The sequence below is a fragment of the Alosa sapidissima genome, chromosome 23, assembly GCF_018492685.1.
Source record: "Alosa sapidissima isolate fAloSap1 chromosome 23, fAloSap1.pri, whole genome shotgun sequence".
Classification (NCBI taxonomy): domain Eukaryota; kingdom Metazoa; phylum Chordata; class Actinopteri; order Clupeiformes; family Clupeidae; genus Alosa; species Alosa sapidissima.
In genome coordinates, this window is record NC_055979.1 from 9,916,018 (window position 1) to 9,936,389 (window position 20,372).

General features: G+C 42.2%; 1 long non-coding RNA gene across 1 annotated transcript; it reads left to right on the forward strand.

The window, feature by feature from the left end:
• The first annotated feature begins 2,619 nt into the window (after nt 1–2,619).
• Nucleotides 2,620–18,789, forward strand: LOC121698787. Its single transcript, XR_006026862.1, has 3 exons — nt 2,620–2,631; nt 16,914–16,917; nt 18,681–18,789. It is a non-coding gene; the product is annotated as an uncharacterized LOC121698787 (long non-coding RNA).
• The last annotated feature ends 1,583 nt before the right edge of the window (nt 18,790–20,372 follow it).

Below are 20,372 nucleotides of genomic sequence, written 5' to 3' on the forward strand. Positions count from 1 at the left end.
ACAGAGGGACTGTCAAGGATATCTAAGCATAATGGCTATCATGATGACATCTTCAGCTTTCCCCTGCACCCCCAAACTACCATTATTGGCTCATTTCAGCCAATCATATGGCCTAATGATACATTAGAGGCTTACATAAGCCAATAAGACATGTGCTAACAAGTAGTAAAACAATTAGAGAGATTACTTGACCAGGAATTACCAGATTACTTGACCAGGAATATTTCGCTTGCCCCTTGGGAGGCTGTAGGTCAAGGGTCATGGTGGATAGGTAATTTGTTATGTTTGTTTTGTGTTCTGGTCAATTAATCTGGACTAATTGTTTTACTTTCTAAGAATGACACCTCTTGTTTTCTATTTACACCATTTACATATAATGCGGTAACACTTTACTTGACGGGTGAGTTCATAACCCATTCATAGCAGCTGTCATAAACTGCACATAAAGCATTCATAACTATTTCATGAGACATGACTCAACATTCATACCAAACCTTTCATGAATGTGGAAGACAGAACAACTACAACTTGTCAAAATAAAAGTCCAACAATCGCAAAGCAGCATTGCCGTTTTCTCTCCAGCTTTTGTAAATATTTCATAAATATCTTATGAAGTCTACATCGAATGTCACTTTACTATACAAGTTGAAGTATTCTTAATCACTGAGTTTAACACTGGGAGGTAAACTAGCCTCCATTCAGCTGACCCGTATTTGTGTAACCTGGAACGGTTGGACATTCCCAGTAGCAAAAGATGAGAAATCATCTGCAAAGGTTACATCATAAAACAAATACATTTTTATGAAACAAAAATTATTTGCTTGACCATGTTCTGTCACTTTGGCACTGCAGTCGCCCATTGACTCAGATGTGACATGATCAGGTAAGAAGTTTGGAACAAAAACCGCAATGCTGCTTTGCGATTGTTCGACTTTTATTTTGACAAGTTGTCGTCGTTCTGTCTTCCATATTCATGAAAGGTTTGGTATGAATGTTGAGTCATGTCTCATGAAACAGTCATGAATGCATTATGTGCAGTTTATGACAGCTGCTATGAATGTGTTATGAACTCACCCGTCAAGTAAAGTGTTACCTATAATGTTTTACGTAAGCACATGTAGACTACAGCAAATGATTTATGACAGACCCAGGTTAGGCTCTACACTCTATTTTTAACCCATTTTGATTCATTTTGAAGTGCATTTTCCTTGACCGATGTTCATACATTTCTATAGATATAGATATTGTGTGATAGATAGATAGATATCGTGTGCGTGTGTGTGTGTGTGTGTGTGTATAAATTGTGTGAGACAGCTAGAGCCAGGCCTTTAAACACCCAATTGACTTGGGTCCGTTGGGTTAATACTCACTGTAATCTATGCGTCCGCAGGGCTAGGCTTTTTGACACCCAGTATGTCAGGGCTGTGAGTGTGGTCTTGTGGCTGGGTCAGGGAGAGGAGGGGAGATGGAGAGTGCGGTCAGAGGAGGTGAAGATGTGTTTGTGATATGGAGGTAGCCAGCACCGAGGCCAGCGCTCGATACTTCAATAGTGAAATGGATCACAGGCGCTGGGAGCGCAGCAAGAGTGGATAACTTTACACTGTGGCGACACTGCTGCTGCTGCCAGATTTTTAGTGTGTGTGTGTGCGTGCGCGTGTCTGTGTGTGTTTGTGTGTTTGTGTGTGTGTGTCTGTGCATGTGTGTGTGTGTGCTTGTGTGTGTGTAAAAAATATAAACACACACACACACACACACACACACACACACACACATATAGACACAGACACACTGAAATTGTGTGCTTATCTGCATTCCAACTCGCATGGCTTCTCTATTTCTTTCTGCTTTAACCCTTTGTCAATAGCTGAAATGACTTGCCATTTATTGCAAAGGCTTCACAATATAGCATGTAAGCAGTGGACACATCTGCTCAAGGACATTGCTGCACATAAAGTATGTATTTTATAGCTTCATTAGCTTTACGTGTTTACGAGGTGTTGACAGAATTGGATCTCCACCTTCATTTCAGTCATGGGAGTCCATGTCATCTTTGACTTGCAGGACTGTGGTCATGTTGGCTAAAACAAAGTTTAAAAACAAGCCATGTCATTATGCCATATCATATGTATCATATCTGTCATCTGATCCACTGACATTGAAGAAGACCTGGAGTAATAAGATTTTCTATTCATTTCCCGCCTCGACTAAATGGGTTTAACGCCCAATGCCATCTCTCATTTTTGCAGCATCATAAAGAATACTGCTGCGTTTATTGCTGTCTAGCCAGGCTTGGTGATGTAGTTCGCGTCTATTGCCTTGTCTGTTTGATATAACAGTGTGCTGTGGTGCTGAACAGTGGTGGAGCCATGTTGCCTATTCTGACTGGACCAGTGGGGACATTGGGACTGTCCTCGAGAACACTGATCAATCCTTTTAATTCTAGATATCTTCAGTAGCCTCCCTCCGTTCTGTGATTGGTTCCTTCGTTGAGGTGAAAATCGGGTCCATGGAATCCAGGCTGTCTAGCAGCGCAAATAAAATTGCGCACGTAAGGCTGCATGGGGAAACCCAGGCTATGTTTGTGGAGAGACATTTTGTCTGAAGAAGACCCGGACAGGTCGAAACATCGCTGTTTTTAATTTAAAAAGTCGGGGGCTACTCCACTGTGTGAACATTCTCTCTCTTGTTTTACCTATGAGCTCAACCAGATATTAATACAATATAATCAATATTAGATGAGACCATTCACACAACTAATTCATCACAAAACAGAGATGGTATTATAAGCTAGCTAGACTATGCAGACATTCACTTATATACGTATTCACTTATTATAGTACTTGTTTATTTTCATTAGGCTATTGATGAAATTGACATTGTTGTTTATTCTTCTTCTCCTTTATGTAGATATACCAACTTTTTAAATTGTTTACTGTTAAATTTAACTATTGTATTGTTGTCGCTTTGGACAAAAGCCACATCCCATAACCCATAACCATAACCTTTGTATATTTTGTCCTGCACCTGGCCTAAAGAGAGCTGGGATGTGCATGTGACCACACAACCAAACTGAAAGACTCTACACATATCTCCCTACAACAATACAATGGAGTCTTGATGAATAGGCTGTATAAGATATCTTGGGTTATGTTCCGGTGACATTCCACACATAGTTCTATACAATAGCAGAAAAGACTTGGTAGTGTTGGCAGTGTGAGACAACTTGGATATTTTTGCCAGATATCTCTACACATTTCTATGCAACAGCACAGAGGTCTCTGGGAAGAGGGATTAAGGTCACTTAGAATTGCGCTGAATACTTTCTCTAATATCTCACTTTCCTCACTCAAAATCCTCTGAGATGTTTTTTTTTCCTTCTACCACGATTGATCGCACATATATCATAAATATAGGAGCTGTTAGAAGTCCAATCAGCATATGGGGAGAGTTCAATCCAAACATGTAGTTTGATGAAAGTGGGGGGGGGGGGATCAGATGGAAAAATGTCAGTAAAGGGGACAAAAGATGAAGGAAAAAGAATAAAGAAAGTGAAAAAAAAAAGTGGTGAAGAGAAACGTTGAGAAAAGCTCTCATAGCAAAGAGGGGGGGTGGAGAACACCGAAGAGAGAGAGAGAGAGAGAGAAAGAGAGAGAGAGAGAAAGAAACAGAGCTGTTTCAATCCCATTTATCAGACATCATTTCCCTGCTTCACTGACCCAACAAATTTGGTCGGCCTACCCTTGCTCCTGCCCCCCCACCCCCACACACACACACCCAAATGTCTGCAGGCCTCACCACTGTGTTTCTCATTCCAGGCTCCCACCCCCCCATCTCCACCCCTCCATCGCCAGAGGCTAATAAAACTCTATTACCCAATCAAAACTCCCTCACGGCGCCGCTGAACATCCATCTCAACAGCGGGCTCCAGGTCCCCCTGACCGCCCTCCACCTCTGGGCTTACCTGTCTGAGTCCCCCTGACCCCCCCATCCACCCTTCAACCATGGGCTTACCTGCCTAAGGCCCTGTGACCATCCTCCACCTGTCTGAGGTCCTTCTGCATATCCTCCACCCTCTTGTCCTCCACCTGTCTGAGGTCCTTCTGCATATCCTCCACCCTCTTGTCCTTCACCTGTCTGAGGTCCCTCTGGGCTTAACTGGCTCTGTTTTTTCTCTCCTCTTCACTCTCTCTGTGTTATACTTCACCTGAAGTCAGACTACAGGAGGTCTCCCTCTTAGAGCCCAGCTCTGAAGCAGACCATGCATGATCAAAGGAAGAGGGAATGTGTCAGGACCAGATCGATTCATTTGATTGACATTCCTTCGTTCTGGCAGGCTGATGCCTTTAGATGGAGAAGACGCTCCACGGTTGACCGTATATGGTTTCAATTGGTCAAAGGATAGATTCAAACGTCCTGCCTCTGCCCCAGGACCCAAGCCAGAAATGTGTGTGTGTGTGTGTGTGTGCGCGTGTGTGTGTGTGTGTGTGTGTGTGCGTGCTTGTGTGTGTGTGAAAAATAGAGGGCAAGAGATGGGGACAAGGAGACAGAGAGAGGGAGGGAGAGAAGAGAGAGCAAGAGAGAATAAATAAATCTTGACCCCAGCACCATGCAGTCAAGCTGGCTCATGTCCAGCTCAGAACACTCCAGACTGGGTCGTCTCATGAAGTGGGCCAATCGCCAATGCCTTCACCACCTTCTTTCTCTTCAACCTTTATTCTCTCTATCTGTTTTCCTCACTTTCTTCACACTCTTTGTATCTCACTCACACCCTTCACACCTCCTTTTGAGGGGAGAGGAACTCCTCTGGTGGAGTCGGGATGCTGCGTGCCGACTCTGATTGAAAGAGACTGCAGACACGGCTTCAGAAGGGAGACAGCGGGGACACGCATCTGTAGTCCTCTCTTCTTCTGTTTATCTCTCTCCTTTTTATTCCTCTTCTCTTTTTTTCTTCTTCCTCTTCTTTTTTTCTTCTTCTTCCCATTTTTCTTCTTTTCTCCTTCTTCCAAGTCCCTCTGAGTTCCTTTTCTCCTTCTTGCGAGTCCCTCTGAGTTCCTTTTCTCCTTCTTGCGAGTCCCTCTGAGTTCCTTTTCTCCTTCTTGCGAGTCCCTCTGAGTTCTTTTTCTTCTTCTCCTTCTTCCATTTTGTTTTCTTCTTTCTTTTCATTTTCTTTTTTTCCTTCCTCCTCCTCCTCTTCTTCTTTCTCAGGGAGGCATCAGGAGCATGGTTCTCTAATTTTCACATCAGGAGACCGAGCTCTAATAAGCTAAACAAATCAATATTGAAGGTCCTGTCACATAACCTACAGTCCACCACTGATTGAGGTGCAATTGGAGTTGCACCTGTAATTTGGTTGTTCACTCTGTTTATAATGGCAATAACGTATTTCAGCTCAGTTCAGTTTAGTTCAGTTCAGTCTCCCACCAGGGTCCTCATGGCAACCCCACAACACACACACACACACACACACACACACACACAAGTTACTGACCTCCATGCCGGCTACACACACATACATATACACACACGTGCGCACACACACATACACACACAGTATGCGGGCATCAGGATGGGCATTAATGACGCTGTTCACACACACACACACACACACACACACACACACACACACACAAACACAGACACACACACACTCCATCTGTTTTTCTCACACATATGCAGACACACACTCCCTCTCTCTTTCTCACTCACATAGACACACATGTCACGCTCGCTCTTTATTTCTCTCAGACACATGCACACAGAGAGACACACACTCCCTCTCTCTTCCTCTCTCTCACACACACACACACACATACACAGAGAGACACACACCCCCTATGTCTCACACACACACATACACACACACACCACACGCACACAATGTCTGTCCTGCTGTGCTGGGAGACGCCCATCATGAGTCCGTATGCTATTTTTCATTAAGCGTATAAACACTCTTTTAATGAGTTTGAGATATTGATTGGAGGTAATTACCCAGGTCCCTTAGCCTGGCAAACACATGAGGAAAGGTAAGAGACTCACATTTATTTACCCTGCAGATACTCGTCAGCTAAAGCACAGACAGAGAACAGAGCATATACCCTTAAGCTCATAATTACAATATGCATACCCATGGCAAGTTTTGATTTCATTTGGTATTTGACCAAGAAATCTTTTTTTTCTTTTCATTTTTATCATTTTTTATTTCACATTGATGTCATTTCTAGGCATTACAGTCAAATACAAATGCACTCTAAATCAACACTTGGAATGGTATAAATCATTTTGGGCTTAACTTTACTCATACTCAACATTTTTTTATATTCTAGAAAGTTCACTCCGCGTCTCCCTTGACTCCCTCAGCCAGCCCTGTGGTTTCACCAACACCACAGTCCAGCTATACAAACAAAGTACCAGGATGCACCAACCCAAGTGCAGAGGTGCATTCAAATTTGCAAACATACTGTAGGTGGACATTTGCAAACGTTTGCAAAACAATTTCCTTTAGTTTTCCGTAAACGCGAACACTCGGTAGTTCTCCACGAACATGTTGTGAGTTGGATGAAGAGTTACCATTGAGATTAAATGTTTACACAAAACTTTTCAAATTGATCTGTTCAAATAAACATGTTCGCTGTGAACGTTCGCCTTTGTTCAAGGAATTTGAAAGCAACTCAGGTATTTGGATCCAGCCGCCACTTCCACTAACAATGGCTGACCGCTGCAAATAACTTTTCTTATTTCAACATGCCACATAATCCACGGGGGCTTCGTAACTCGCTGACGAGCTTCAATTCCACCCTCACTGTGATACAAATAGACTGTCATCACACTGGGCACATCGGATCAAAGGAAAAACAACCTTATCCCGAATCATTAACACAAACCATTTGTTTATTTATTTTATTTATTTGATTGTTCTTTTTCCGGTAAGTGGCTGTGTATTTCTGCGTTTCCTGCTCTGCTGGTGGCCTGCTGGATGTCCCAGAGGACCAGTCCACTGCCTGCTGATGGCTCTCGCTAAGGAAGGCGCAGGCTGGTTTCGGGTGTCATGGCGACGCTGGGACGCCAACCCTGGCCACCGAATCCTCTTCTGAGGAGGACAGACTCGCTGTCTCACCCGCCACTCTCTGGAGATTAGGTTTCCACTTCACCTTACAGCTTCTTATGGCATACAATAGGAAGGAGGGGTGGTGTGTGTGTGTGTGTGTGTAGTTACATGTCGGTGTGTTTTCACAAATGCTTTGTAGCTTGTGTGTGTATGTTTTTCTGTGTAGTTTGTATGTGTGTGTGTGTGTGTGTGTGTGTGCATTTACGTTTATGTTGGTGTGTTTTCGCAATTGCTTTGTAGTGTTTATGTGTGTGTGTGTGTGTGTGTGTGTATTTATTTGCAGTTAGTGTGTTGTTGCAGCGTTGAAAAGCCTTTGAAGAGCCAAGAATGAGATGAGATGAGATAAAAAACAAAGAAGAAAAAAACAGGAGAGGAGGTAATGAGTACCATTATTAAACTTTTCATCTCCACGTCCAGAGCGTTCACCTCACGGCATGGAGTCTCGTCAGCAGCCCAGATGACTTGGATAGATGGGTTCCTAATCACATTGCCTCCTTTAATATCAGACCTGTCATGCAGCTCACGTCTGACTGATTGAAACGTTTTGCCTAACAGGATGAAGGCACTCGGGTAAATGATGGAAATGCTAACAGGAAGGCACGCAGGGAAATGATGGAAAAGGTGGTCATTTGTCTGTTTCCCTGTTTGCTTTTAGGACAGATGGACTGAAAAGCTGCTCCATTAGAGGAATGATTCTCGCGAAGCGGCGTCTATTTGGCTCGGATGTGCACGACTGCTGATTCAGTCAACTGGTGTGAAATCCACAGCACACTGAGTGAGACCGTTTTGCTCTGAATTGACTCTTAAATCTGTTGAAGGGGTAATAGACCGTTTTGAGTGGTAAACAAGATCATATGCGTACACTGCCTAAAGACACATGTGGTCTGCCTGTTTTGTGCTGTGTTTTATAAGCTTTTTTTAAGCTGTTAAGGGTGTTTTACTGCTCCACAAAATGAAGCCTGGATCTGTTTAAATTTTAATCTGAATATAATCTGTTATAATAATAACTAGATGTACCTCAGAGCGGTACAAAATATGACTGCCACCCAGTCCAGCACATTTTTTCCACAAAAATAAGTCATGTGTGTGTGGGTGGGTGTGTGTGTGTGTGTGTGTGTGTGTGTGCGTGCATGTGCTTGTGCGTTTGCCTGTGTATGTGCCTGTGTGTGTGCATGTGCATGCATGCGTACATATGTCTACTGTGTGAGTATGTGTCATACGTATGATTACTGTGAATGTATGTGTGTGCGTGTATCTGTTTATGCACATGTGTGCATATGGAATGGGTTAACATGACCCCTGGAGGCAAACATATGCAAAAAATTGGTCATCCTAGGCCCTACGGTTCTCAAGATATTCACAGAAAACTCTGTTGGTGTACGGTTACTAAATGTACACATAAATGAATTCATTGTATGGCCCCCCCATGAAAAAAAGTCCACAAAACTTGGCATGCATTTTGTGCAGTTTTGACCATGTCAGCCAGAGATATTGTGATTAAAACACCTATTTCTTGCTTTTTAAAAATGAAGGTGGCGCTATACATGAAATAAGTGGTAATGGGATGGGTTGACATGGCCCCTTAAGACCAACATACAAAAAAAGGTGGTCCTCCTTGGCCCTACGGTTCTCAAGATATTCACAGAAAACTGTGTCTGCCCTACCCTCCTTTCGGGGGGTCCAGTCCAGTGGGGGGGGGGGGGGGGGGGGGGGGGGGCTACAGATCAAAACGAAAAATGATGGTTCCATGATATCCATGTGGGGCTACATGCCCACCAAGTTTCGTGTACCCCGGTCTTTCAGTGTCCCGGGAATGCTTGATGGAAATTTGGCCATGCAAAAAAAGAAAAAGAAATCTGACTAAACCTATATGACCGCCGCTTCGCTGCACGGCGGTCATAATAATAATAGAAGAAGAAGAAGAAGAAGAAGAAGAAGAAGAATATTCCATGTTATACACAGAATGCAGCTCAAAGTGTTTTACATTTGGAGCGTTTAACACAGTAATCGTGGGAAAAAACACAAACAAAGAAACAAACAAAACAATAAATAAAACATCAGAGATTTAGAATTAAGTAAAAATGAGAATTCACAAGATGGTAAGGAGATAGATACAACAACACATTGTGAATTATTATTATTATTATTAATAATAATAATAATAATAATAATAATAATAATAATACTATTATTACTGACTATTCCAATTGTTAGTTTACTGATACACTTATAGTCACAGCTCCAGACATAAACATTTCATTTTTTGGTCACTGACACTGACTGAAGCTTGACTGGCATCCCTTGGTGTGTTTTCTCACATTAGAAGCTTAAAATGACATTTGTGTTTCTTGTGGATCCAAGTGAAGGTTGGCAAAGGATAAGGCATTTGCTCTGCACTCGTGGAATTAGCAGGAACGCTGCTAAGCGTAGCTGTGAAATTGCTGTGGTGAATGGCACATTGTTCGTGGTTAACAGGGTGTGGTGCCCACCGGGTCGAAACACTTCTTTTTTTCCCCTCTCCTCTCTTCCCTTTCACACAGAGAACCTTTAATTCCATAATCACCCAAGCCAAATTAATTTTCAAATAATGTTTTCTCTGTTCGAAAGAGTGATTTCACAATTTGCATAATAACCAGAGCACTATCACTGTGGATCTCCTAGACGCTCGGCTCCGAGGGCTCCTGGCACCTCTTTTGAGGCATCAATGCTTAAGGTATTGTTTATGTTGTTTGTGAGGTTGTTTACTTTTCTGTTACAGTGAATACAAATTTTTTTAGCAAGGTTAAAACACTCACACAGTGGAAGAAAGGGGGATTTGTGCATGCTATTAATGAGGACCAAACACAATGAATTTGCTGAAACACCCACTCACAAGGCTGACCGACAGCAGAAGTGGATGAAAGCACTGTGTGGAGTTGGTTAAAATGCCACTGTGAAAATTTTTAATAACAAATCTTTAAGAGACCAAACTGACAGACCAAAACCAAGTGATTCCTCACTAATAATGATAGATACTGTATACTTTATGACTGACAGGCCTAAGACAGATCAGAGAGAGGCGAAGCCAGCTCCATCATAGTGAGCTACTGTGCAGGAGGACAATTAGTCTTGGTGTGTGATTATGGAAAGACACTGACTGTAGTGTGTGACCATTAAATGACTCTCGCCGACCAGATCAGAACTGCAGCTGAGCCTGTGCGAGTCGCAGGGCGCGAATGAAACATTTCTACTTTTTAATTGGTCCTTGATTGAGATCTCACCAGAAGCGTCTGGCTAATGAAGGCTCGGCTCCGAGCTCTGGTTCCCCCCCGTCTCACTGTGAGCCTGGTGTGGAAAAGACAATACTCGCAGAAATGCACACATGAAAAAGAACGACGCCGGCAACACAAACAACACGTGTGTTTGTAAACAAGCTTGCGAATACAGTTCTCAGTAGGGCCCCAATCTGAGGAACCAGAGATACTTTATTTATTTATTCAATTATTTCATTTGATTTTATTTTTCTATTTAATGTGTGTCCTTTCCTTTCAGTCCTCTGATGTCCTTTGCCTTCCATCGAGTGAGATTCATAATGGACAAAGAGAATGGGATCACTCCTTTAAAATGAGATAAGAGGTGCCTGCGCCGAGTTCTAATGTAGGTCAACCTAAAAAAAATGTGTTTAGGCGCAGTCTCTGTTTTCAGAGCATAATTGGGCCTAGTTATGAAAAGATTAATAATTCAGCGCAGACTGATGAATTATTGATGGGCGTAAATGCAATGACTTCAACAAAAAAGAGAGAGAGAGAAAATGAAAAGATAAAAAATGCACTTGACTTTTAGACGTCTTGCTTACGGTGACAAGATGTTTCACTGCGAGCTGTAGTCTCATTCCGGTGCGCCCCTGTTCCTGGCTTGTCGGGTGGTTTTGAGAGCAGAAGACACCGAACCGCAGAGGCAGGCCTCTGGTGTCAGAGAGCACAATGCAAATGATGCCATTTAAATGTGGACCTTGGTATTCACATTTTCAAAGAGACACGTCCATCAAGTGTCACCGCGTTAAGCTCGGCTGTTTCATCAAAAAAAAAAAATCACTTGCGCACTACACCTGCAAACACACACACACACACACACACACACACACATACATACAAAGTCACACACAAACACAAATAACAGGGTTGACCTTGAGGGAGGAAAGATGCACACGATGTCAGACATGCATTATTCAAGACTCTCACCTCCTCGCCAGTTAGTGTGTTATTCATCACTTTTCCCGCACACAATTTTCAGCTGTGACTGATGCCTTTTCTCTGGCAATGTCCTTAATAATGATCGGATTGTTCGAAACATGGTCAGATAAGAGACATGACCAGCCAGAGATATGGCTGTGATATGTGCTGTGTGAGTGAGATGCGGTGTGCGTGTGATCTCTTATGTTGAGTCCTCAGTATGAAACGTATGTTTGTATGTATAAGTAGTAAGGTGTGCCAATCTAGTGTGCACTGTGGGTTTCTCCTGATGGGGGCATATTTGTCTGTCCACTCAGGGAGTCTGTTTTATCACTGTCGCCTTAGTGCTTCTTGAGATGTATTCAGGCATTATGACGTTGTGTAAATGAAATGCAAATTAAATTGACCATGGCATGACATTCAATTTCAATGGTCTTCTAAACTGAAGCACTAGAGGAAATTTGACACACCAACAGCGTCACTCTTATCAGGTAAATTATTCCCAGCCAACCTGCTTTCAACCCACCACCTTCCCTCACTCTTCCCACTTTCCTTGGTTAGGAATAACATAGGGGTGTACGCATGGATCCTGCTTGACGCTTACCTGCGATCCCTGCATAGCACTTCATGACCCTGGCTAGAGAAACCTTGCCAAATAATTTTGCCTGCTTCCATTTTTGCAAATTTGGAAGGTGAACCTGTCAACTGAATTTATTGTTACGCCAGAGTCCCAGCCATAGTGCCACAGAGGTACACGTGACGTGCTTGTGTTGTGACGTGACGTGACGTGACGTGACGTGACGTGACGGTCACTCAGGCAAGCCCATTCCGCCAGAGTGTCCAGCTTAATGCGTAATGCCTGTCTAACTATCATGTGCACATGTTTTAAGTATATATTTGTAGGGGTTTCACTCTTGTTTAGGACAAGGAATATGGGGAACAAGATGAAGAAAGAGATGAGGGTGGGATCAGAAAGTGTGCCACCGCTCCCTGAAACCGAGCTATGTTGGGGCTTTTTGAATGGCCAAGCCCACACTTGTAGAGGCCCCCTGGGGAACGCAAAGACAAACAGTCTTCTTGGAAATTACGGTGAGTGCTTCCCATTCACCACATAAAATCGCTCTTTAGTTCTGAGGCTATGTACCCCCTTTTCTTTATGAATAATCATGATATGCACAGATAAAAGGTGAATTCTTTTTTGTTTTTTTAAAGCCACTCTCTGGGTTTTAATCATAGCTTAAAGATATTCCCTCCGCTAAAATGCTTTACAGTTCTTGACCTATGGACGGTGTCAGCCAATAAGCAGAGGAGCGTTAAACACAGTAAAGCCCAAAACTCTGGGCCAATTTAGCAGTGCACTGGCTGGCTGCAGAAGAGCATATGCTACCATCCTGCTTAATATTCATGCAAAACATTGGCTCAGGGAAGCAATTATTGCCAGGCCTGGTAAAGTTTCCGCATTAGACGTATGGCAGTGACCTTCAGCGACGCCTCTCGTAGCTCATTTGCTATTTAAATGCCTTCATTTATCAACATGGCACCATCTTCTCACTGTCACTTAGGCAGGTGTGTTTGTGATAAAACAAGGGAAACAAGTTCTCATTCCTAGAGTTCAAGTTCAGTTCCCCTGCATTTCACCCCTCATCTAGTGTGTATTTGTGTGTGTGTGTGTGTTTGTGTGCTTCGTCTCTGAAAGAAACAATCAACAATCCCACAACACATAAATATGTATTCAGACACACACAGACATACAGATAGACAGACTGACACACACACACACACACACAAATTCACATACAACAAGATATTGTCAAAAGTCACACCTGAGCAAGAACCATTTTGTTTGTCGACAAAGTGACAACATATCACTGTGTATGCATGTGTCTGTGTGTGTTTGTGTGTGTGTGTGTGTGTGCTAGTGCGCATATCTGTGTCACAACGACATGACACAACAAACTGATACGAGGTAAGAAGGAGCCATTAAACTGGACGATGAGGACAGGTGACAGACGGAGACGGACGTGGGGAGAGGCCGTCTCCGAGATTCCCGCTTTCAATTTCCCCGCTGTCCATAAAATAAATCAATCATCGAAACAACAACCTCCTCGGACCATGTTTGTCTCGGCAAACTAGAGGAACAATTTATGGTCTGTGCTACTTTAGCTGGGGTTGCATAGAGGGCCAGTCGTAAATAAGAGTAAGTGATTGCTAGACCCAGGTGGGGACGTGCAAGGCATAAAAGACTGCAGCAATTCAAGGGTCCTAAAAAACACAGAATTTGATTCATTCTTTTGGCACTTCTGGCAGGCTTCATTTGTAGAATAAAAAATAAAAACAAACTGATTGCTATGGATATACTTGGCCCATAACCTACTGAGATCTGTTCATCCTAACCTGCTGAGATCCGTCAAATTACTTAGAACTTCACATGCCACGTAGATCCGTCAAATTACTTGGAACTCAACACAATAATGCTGAACAATTATTTATTTGTAGAATTAGAAAAAGCTGATTGCAATGGATATACATATGGATATAACCTACTGAGATCCGTTCATCCTACTGAGATCGGTCAAATTACTTAGAACTTCACATGCCACCTAGATCTGTCAAATTACTTGGAACTCAACAGGTGGGAGTAAGTCACACATGTGCAAGTCACAAGCAAGGCTCAAGTCTTAACCTTCAAGTCTCAAGCAAGTCCAAGTCATTTTTTGTGACAATCAAGCAAGTCAAGTCAAGTCATAACTTGGGTCAAGCAAGTCAAGTCATAGCCAAATAATACAAATTCATGATGATTTACCCACTTTTTTATTTTAAAATAAGCTACAGGCTAGTTATGAACTGCTGAATAGGCTAGAAACTGAAGTGTTTTCAGTCATTCAAGCCACATACATCTGAACGGTTTATAGAATAAGAGGAAATGTATATGAAGAAAAATAAATTTATTTCAAGTAGACCTATTATACAATAGCATACAATACAATATTATAATATTATTGTTTCAATACGCCTCAAATATTAGGTAAGCTACATCAAATCATGAAAATATATTTAAACAGTTCAAGTTACACCTGTCCTGACCTGTCACATCTCCAGGGACCCATTAATGTTGAAGAAGTGGCCTAATCAATCGATCAAACGCTGCCGCTAACGTCACTGCCAAACTTTGACAAGCGCGGCAGCGCAATGGGTTTTAGGAGGGTTTAGGACCGTCAATGCTATATGATATTATACATAAGCCTAACATGTGAAGTAAGCTACTTTTCTATGTTGATTGCTGGCAGTTAGATAGGCCTACTTACTGTTATTACTAGCCTACTAGGCTGTAAGGTATGGAACAGGGACGTGTTTAAGAGGGAGGGAGAAAGAGAGGCTCTTACTTAAGATTACACTTACATTGGCAACATTTTCGCTAGCATATCAAGATTAAACTTAGACAAGAAAATGTTTCACTTTGCCATTTCACACATTTTACCCTAATATGGTGTTAACTAAAAAGCATAATATAGATTCAAAGCCAACTCTTAACATGCCTCAAATTTGACATTAGGTTTCTAACACAACTAACTTCTGACAGATGAAAATCAACGTGGTGGTGGTTATGTCGCTAATTTGCGCACTTGCAGACTGCTGTTCATTTCTCATTTGAGTTGTCCGATACATCATCTGTGTAGCCAAACATTATTTTTTTGTTTTGGTATAAACATAGAGCTTTCCATATTTGCAAGTTAGCCTACCTCAGTCAGCCTCATTTGAACTGGCACTTGCTGTTGGTAACAATGACAGGTTCGCCCGTGTGACGCATGCAACAGCACCTAAGCAGATTATCTAAAATCGAAAAGTTAACTCCTTAATATCTATGGAAAAATAAAAAGTCAAGTCATTTCAAGTCATTTGTCTCAAGTCTAAGTCAAGTCTCAAGTCCTAAAAAAATGTGACTCGAGTCCCCCATGTCTGCTCACACAATAATGCTAAACAATTATTTATTTGTAGAATTACAAAAAGCTGATTGCAATGGATATACAATGGATATAACCTACTGAGATCTGTTCACCCTAACCTGTTGAGGTCCGTCAAATTACTTGGAACTCCACATGCACATAATCCAGTTCCCCAGAAGTTATAAATCCCCCCCCCTCTCTCTCTCCCTTTCACTTTCTCTTTTTCTCCTGCAGAGACCTCAAGGTGACAGTGCCAATACCACAAGGGCCAAAAGCCTTTCTCCCCTTTTCTTCCATAACAGGTCCATTGCCATTACTGCCCAAATGCGGTCTGACCAATGCAATCCATCACCCAGACACCTGTGCCTATGACCTATGGGACGGTGCTGTGAGCTTTGGACCCGTTTCAGAAACGCGGTTCGCGTCCGAGCCCCGCCACTCTGGTCTCCGAGGCCTCCCACTCCTGCCGCTGTCCCAGCCAAGGTCACCCACCAGCCTGGAGTTTGACCACAGGCACAACTGTAAAGGTCTCAGCGGTCAGTTCCCTAAGATTTACATGGAGAAGTAATTACGAAGGCTAGAAGGCCAGCCCAGGCCTGCAGTGGTTTCACACTCATCTCCATGGCTGCACATGAATCAACCATCCATCGGACCACACCCAACAACAGTGAATGGAACAGCCCCGAAACACATCTACACACTACAGTGTGAGTGCTGCACCCCAGCTGAGCCTGAAGATATCATGGTATATTGTAGATATGGTATATGGTAGAATGGTCAAATATAAGTAAGAGATAATGTATTGTCCACTGGTCATTATCAGAAAATAAGTTCAGATAGGGTGAACAGGACCTCAACACAAATATATTATTCTGTTTTTATTCTGTTATTATGTCGCCACTCAAATATAACTTCACAGTTTCAAGTGTTGCATAGCAACATTACAAGACAGACAACTGAAGGAATGAATCAGAAGCACAAACCCTTGACTGCAGCATTCTATCCACATGGTAAACTATTGCGAGAGTCTTGCTTATGAACTGGAACCTGAAAGACACAATCAACAATCCCACAACACATAAATATGTATTCAGACAAACACACACACTGCAAATAAACTGGAACCTCCTGATTTTCTTGTCGTAGTCGGCTTATGAAATACACACCTTTGAGAGGGTTGCCTTGTGCAACTGTACTCTCTCACCTTGGTAGGGCAGAAAAGCAGAGTCTTCTTTGAGAGCTTTTGATTCTTATTTTTATCCCATCAGAAGCTATTGATTTTGTATGAACTTCACCTTTTAGGTGTGCCATTTTACTGAGCACTTTCCCTTCTTCTCTCTCTCAGCATGCGATTGCATATAGAAAGTGTAAAGTTACCGATTGTATTGATATGGGGGGGGGGGGGGAATCCATGTTCCTATCAGATGAAAAGAGTTTATCTTTCTCTGCAATTACCCTGCACTTTATGAGAGCTTGAAAATATGATCTAAACCATATTGGATTGGATCTGGTCTAAATTATGCATATTTCTGCCAAGGTCCTCCATAATATGTTCCTGTTCCAGAGTTGAAAAAATTCTGTGGTTCTTTTAAATAAAGGATGAGGGTGGAAAATGTTGCATGAAGTGCATTTGCTCAGCTGTACACTGGCCAGTTAAGTAGCATACTTCAGAACAGAAGAGGCCGAGTTCTCCAGAAAATAAATGTGAATGTCAACTTCAAATCCTCCCAGGACGCAAATAAAACCTTTATTGCACCTTCATCTGGTCACTTCAGTCCACACAGTTTGCTTTCAACTTCCTGAAGTGCATTTTTTTCCTAAAATAGCCTTTGACAAAATATGCCTTTTAAATGTGTGAATATTCAGTCACCCCCCCCCCCCCACCCGGTTTTTAGCTTGAATCTCATTTGCTTTTATTTGCATCCTCTCTGCTTTAAGTGTTTTTTTTTTTATTCCACTGATCGTGTTGAAAACAGGGATGGCAGACTCCAAAAAGGAATATGTGATTGTCACAGACCTCAGAAAGAGCACAATGTCCCAGCTCTCCTCAGTCTTCTGCACTTGAGTTTTTTATTCTCCATTTTCCCCTTTGCTTTATTTTTTTTCCCTGTTTTTTTTTTTTTCATTCCTGCTTTCGCTGTGCTGCACTATTGCTGATTGATGAGAGCGTACGATTGGAGCCATCCATCATGTCCTACCCAGGTGAGTTGTCTGGTTGCCGGAGCGACTGGCCATTCACATAAGTCCTGCCGTTTAAAAATAAGAAAGAAAAGAGGGGAGGAGGAGGGGGGTGGGGGGGGGCTTGATTGAACATTGGAGGAAGCAAAGTGTCAAAGTGTTTGTCTCCTGCCTACTTGCTCTGTGATGCAGCTGCAGTGAGAGGGAAAGTTGCTCGAGGAAGATGAGATGTGTGAGGTAGAAACTGAAGTGCAATCACCGTTCCTCCTCCTCCTCCTCTTCCTCTTCCCTTTGTGTGATCGCACATCCTGGCCCTAATCAGGACAGGGCATCGTATCAGCCAGTCACATGACTCCCCTGTTTGGCACACTGTACATCCCTAGCAGGAGTCACGAGGATGAGTTTGAAAGCAATTTCCTCCACAAGACTTTCAGACAAGTGAGTGTGTGTGTGTGTGTGTGTTTGTGTGTTTGTGTGTGTGTGTGCGCGCGTGTGTGTCTGTCTGTGTGTGTGTGTCTGTGTGTGTGTGTGTGTTTGAAAGGGATCACTGAAGTACTATTTTAATATCTCCGTGTAACTCTCAAAGACTTGTATTGGCTAATTGCATTCTCCAAATAAAACCATCTAAAAATAAGACCTACTTATTATGTTTACTTAATTACTGTTTCATGTCAAACATTAATTTCTGGAAAATTATCAAAGGTAAGACGAAAGGTTGCTCATTATGGAAAACACTAATAATCACTAACAAAAGCGAGGTGCTGACTAAAACAAACCTGCTGTTGTCTTCTCAACTATGAAAAGAAACAGGCCATTAATCCGCTATAGTCATATGAAACACTTATGAAGGAAAGTGCCTGCTGGATAACCCCAGTAAAATGCTCTCGAAGACTACTCTGTTAGTGATGTTTTTTTCTGCACAAAGGTGGCTTTGGTGATTGTTGATCGGCTGCTGTGGGAAATCAGCTACCTACAGCACTAGGAATTTAATAGCTCTTCTGTGTATATCTGAAATTAGGAAAGATATTGACTCAAGTATGAAAGGACAACAGTATCCGAACCATGAAAAGAGAGTATGTCAATCTATGGCAGTAATGTGTAAAGGATGGTTAATGAGTTTAGAATGAGGGACCAACAGCAAACCCGACCATTAAAAATGAGACGTGACATGACATTGTCATAACCCAAACACTAACCCTAATTTGTCATGACAAAAACCGAATGACACTTGACAGAAGCGAGTGACAGAGGCATTATGTCATGAACGTTTATGACTTTTTTTATCATGTTTATGACATGTTCATGACAGTGTCATGTCACTCTTACTGTATGTAGATACCGTCAAGTAAAGTGTAACCCAGCAGCATGGGAAGAATGATAGTAGAATAAAAGGGTGATGGCACTAAAGCAAATAAAGTTCATTTGTGCCAGTAGTTTGTCTGACCAACAGTATCATAAATGTGAAATAGGAGACATATTAATCTGTGATAGTCAAGAGATTGTTGACCAAGGGCCAACCCCCACCACACACACACACACACACATTAGAAGCTGTGAGTCAATGTGTCCGACTGCTTGGGGAGTCCAGACAAGACCGCAGTCGGCCATTCTCCATCACCGGCTTTCTCCATCTGCTGATGTCTCCTGGGAAAAAGTGGTGGTGATGAATTGCCATCTTCGCTATCTCTCCCTCTCTATCTTTCTCTCCATCTCTCTCTCTCCCTCTTTCTCTATTGCACGCTGAATATCATTTCTCAGTCAAACTCTTGTCAGACGCTTGTCTCTCATCGCGTCATTCCCAGGCCTCTGGTGACGTCTGGGCAAAGCCAGACGCAGGAGAATGCAGGCAGAGGAGGCAGCCGCTTGGTCAATACTTTCATTTTCTGACTTTTCTGAATTTCCTGACTGTCTATGTCTGACTTGTCTTATCATCTCAGCTGTAATGAATGTTTTTAGGGAGGCAGCCATGCTTCCTGACTGCACTTGTCTCCTGAGTGTCCACAGTGATGTGCTATCCATCGTTCCCAGCAAACACGACCAAAACATAGATGGAGTGTGTGTATGTCGGGGGTGGGCATTTCTTGGTTAAGACATCTCAACCCTATCCTAGCCTGGCTGACTGTAGACCAATTCTCATAGATTGAGAGCTGGTCTGGGAACCCTTTGTTCACTTCCAATTACCAAGCACCATAAATGAAACCTATATTGGCACATGAAACTCTTTTAAACAAAGGTTTTATTCAGTTGTTTACTAAATTCCAAAGACAGTTGAAATATCGCTGCTTTTGGGTGGAAACCTTGTATCTCCAAATCCATTACTGTAATTTTCATGAAACTGAAAATAACTTTTTTGAAATAACCCAACATTGTGTTATCAAATAAAACAATATATATTTGAAGAGTTTGGTTCCAAAACTCTATATCTCCATTTAAAAAAAACATTAATAAATCATGTTATTTCATTGTGTATTTCAGGTAATTTCAATACAATTACAGTTTTTCTGGTTTGACTTACTAAGGATAAATCAAATAACAATAACCCAATTACAGTTGCACTGAAATTACAGGGAAAACAAAGTGTAAAAAATTACTTATGAAAATTCGTTGAAATGGAGAATATAGCGTTTTGGAACCAAAGTCTTCATTTGGAGATACAAGGTTTCCAAATGACAGCAGCGTCATGTGTATGTAGAGCAACAGTAGAAAGGATGTATTGGATGCAAAAATGTGTTTCTCTGTAGAATACTCTTCATACTATGTTTTACCACTAAATGTTTTACCACTTACCACAACGTTTAAAATTTTTTAAAGTTTTAGAACTTGAAACACGGCCTTGGCCTGCTCAGGAATCTCCTGGTCTGCACTGCTATTTGACTCCATATCTAAGCAGGAGGATTAGTTATGTCTCCACCTGCGGCTGGCCTGGACACTCCC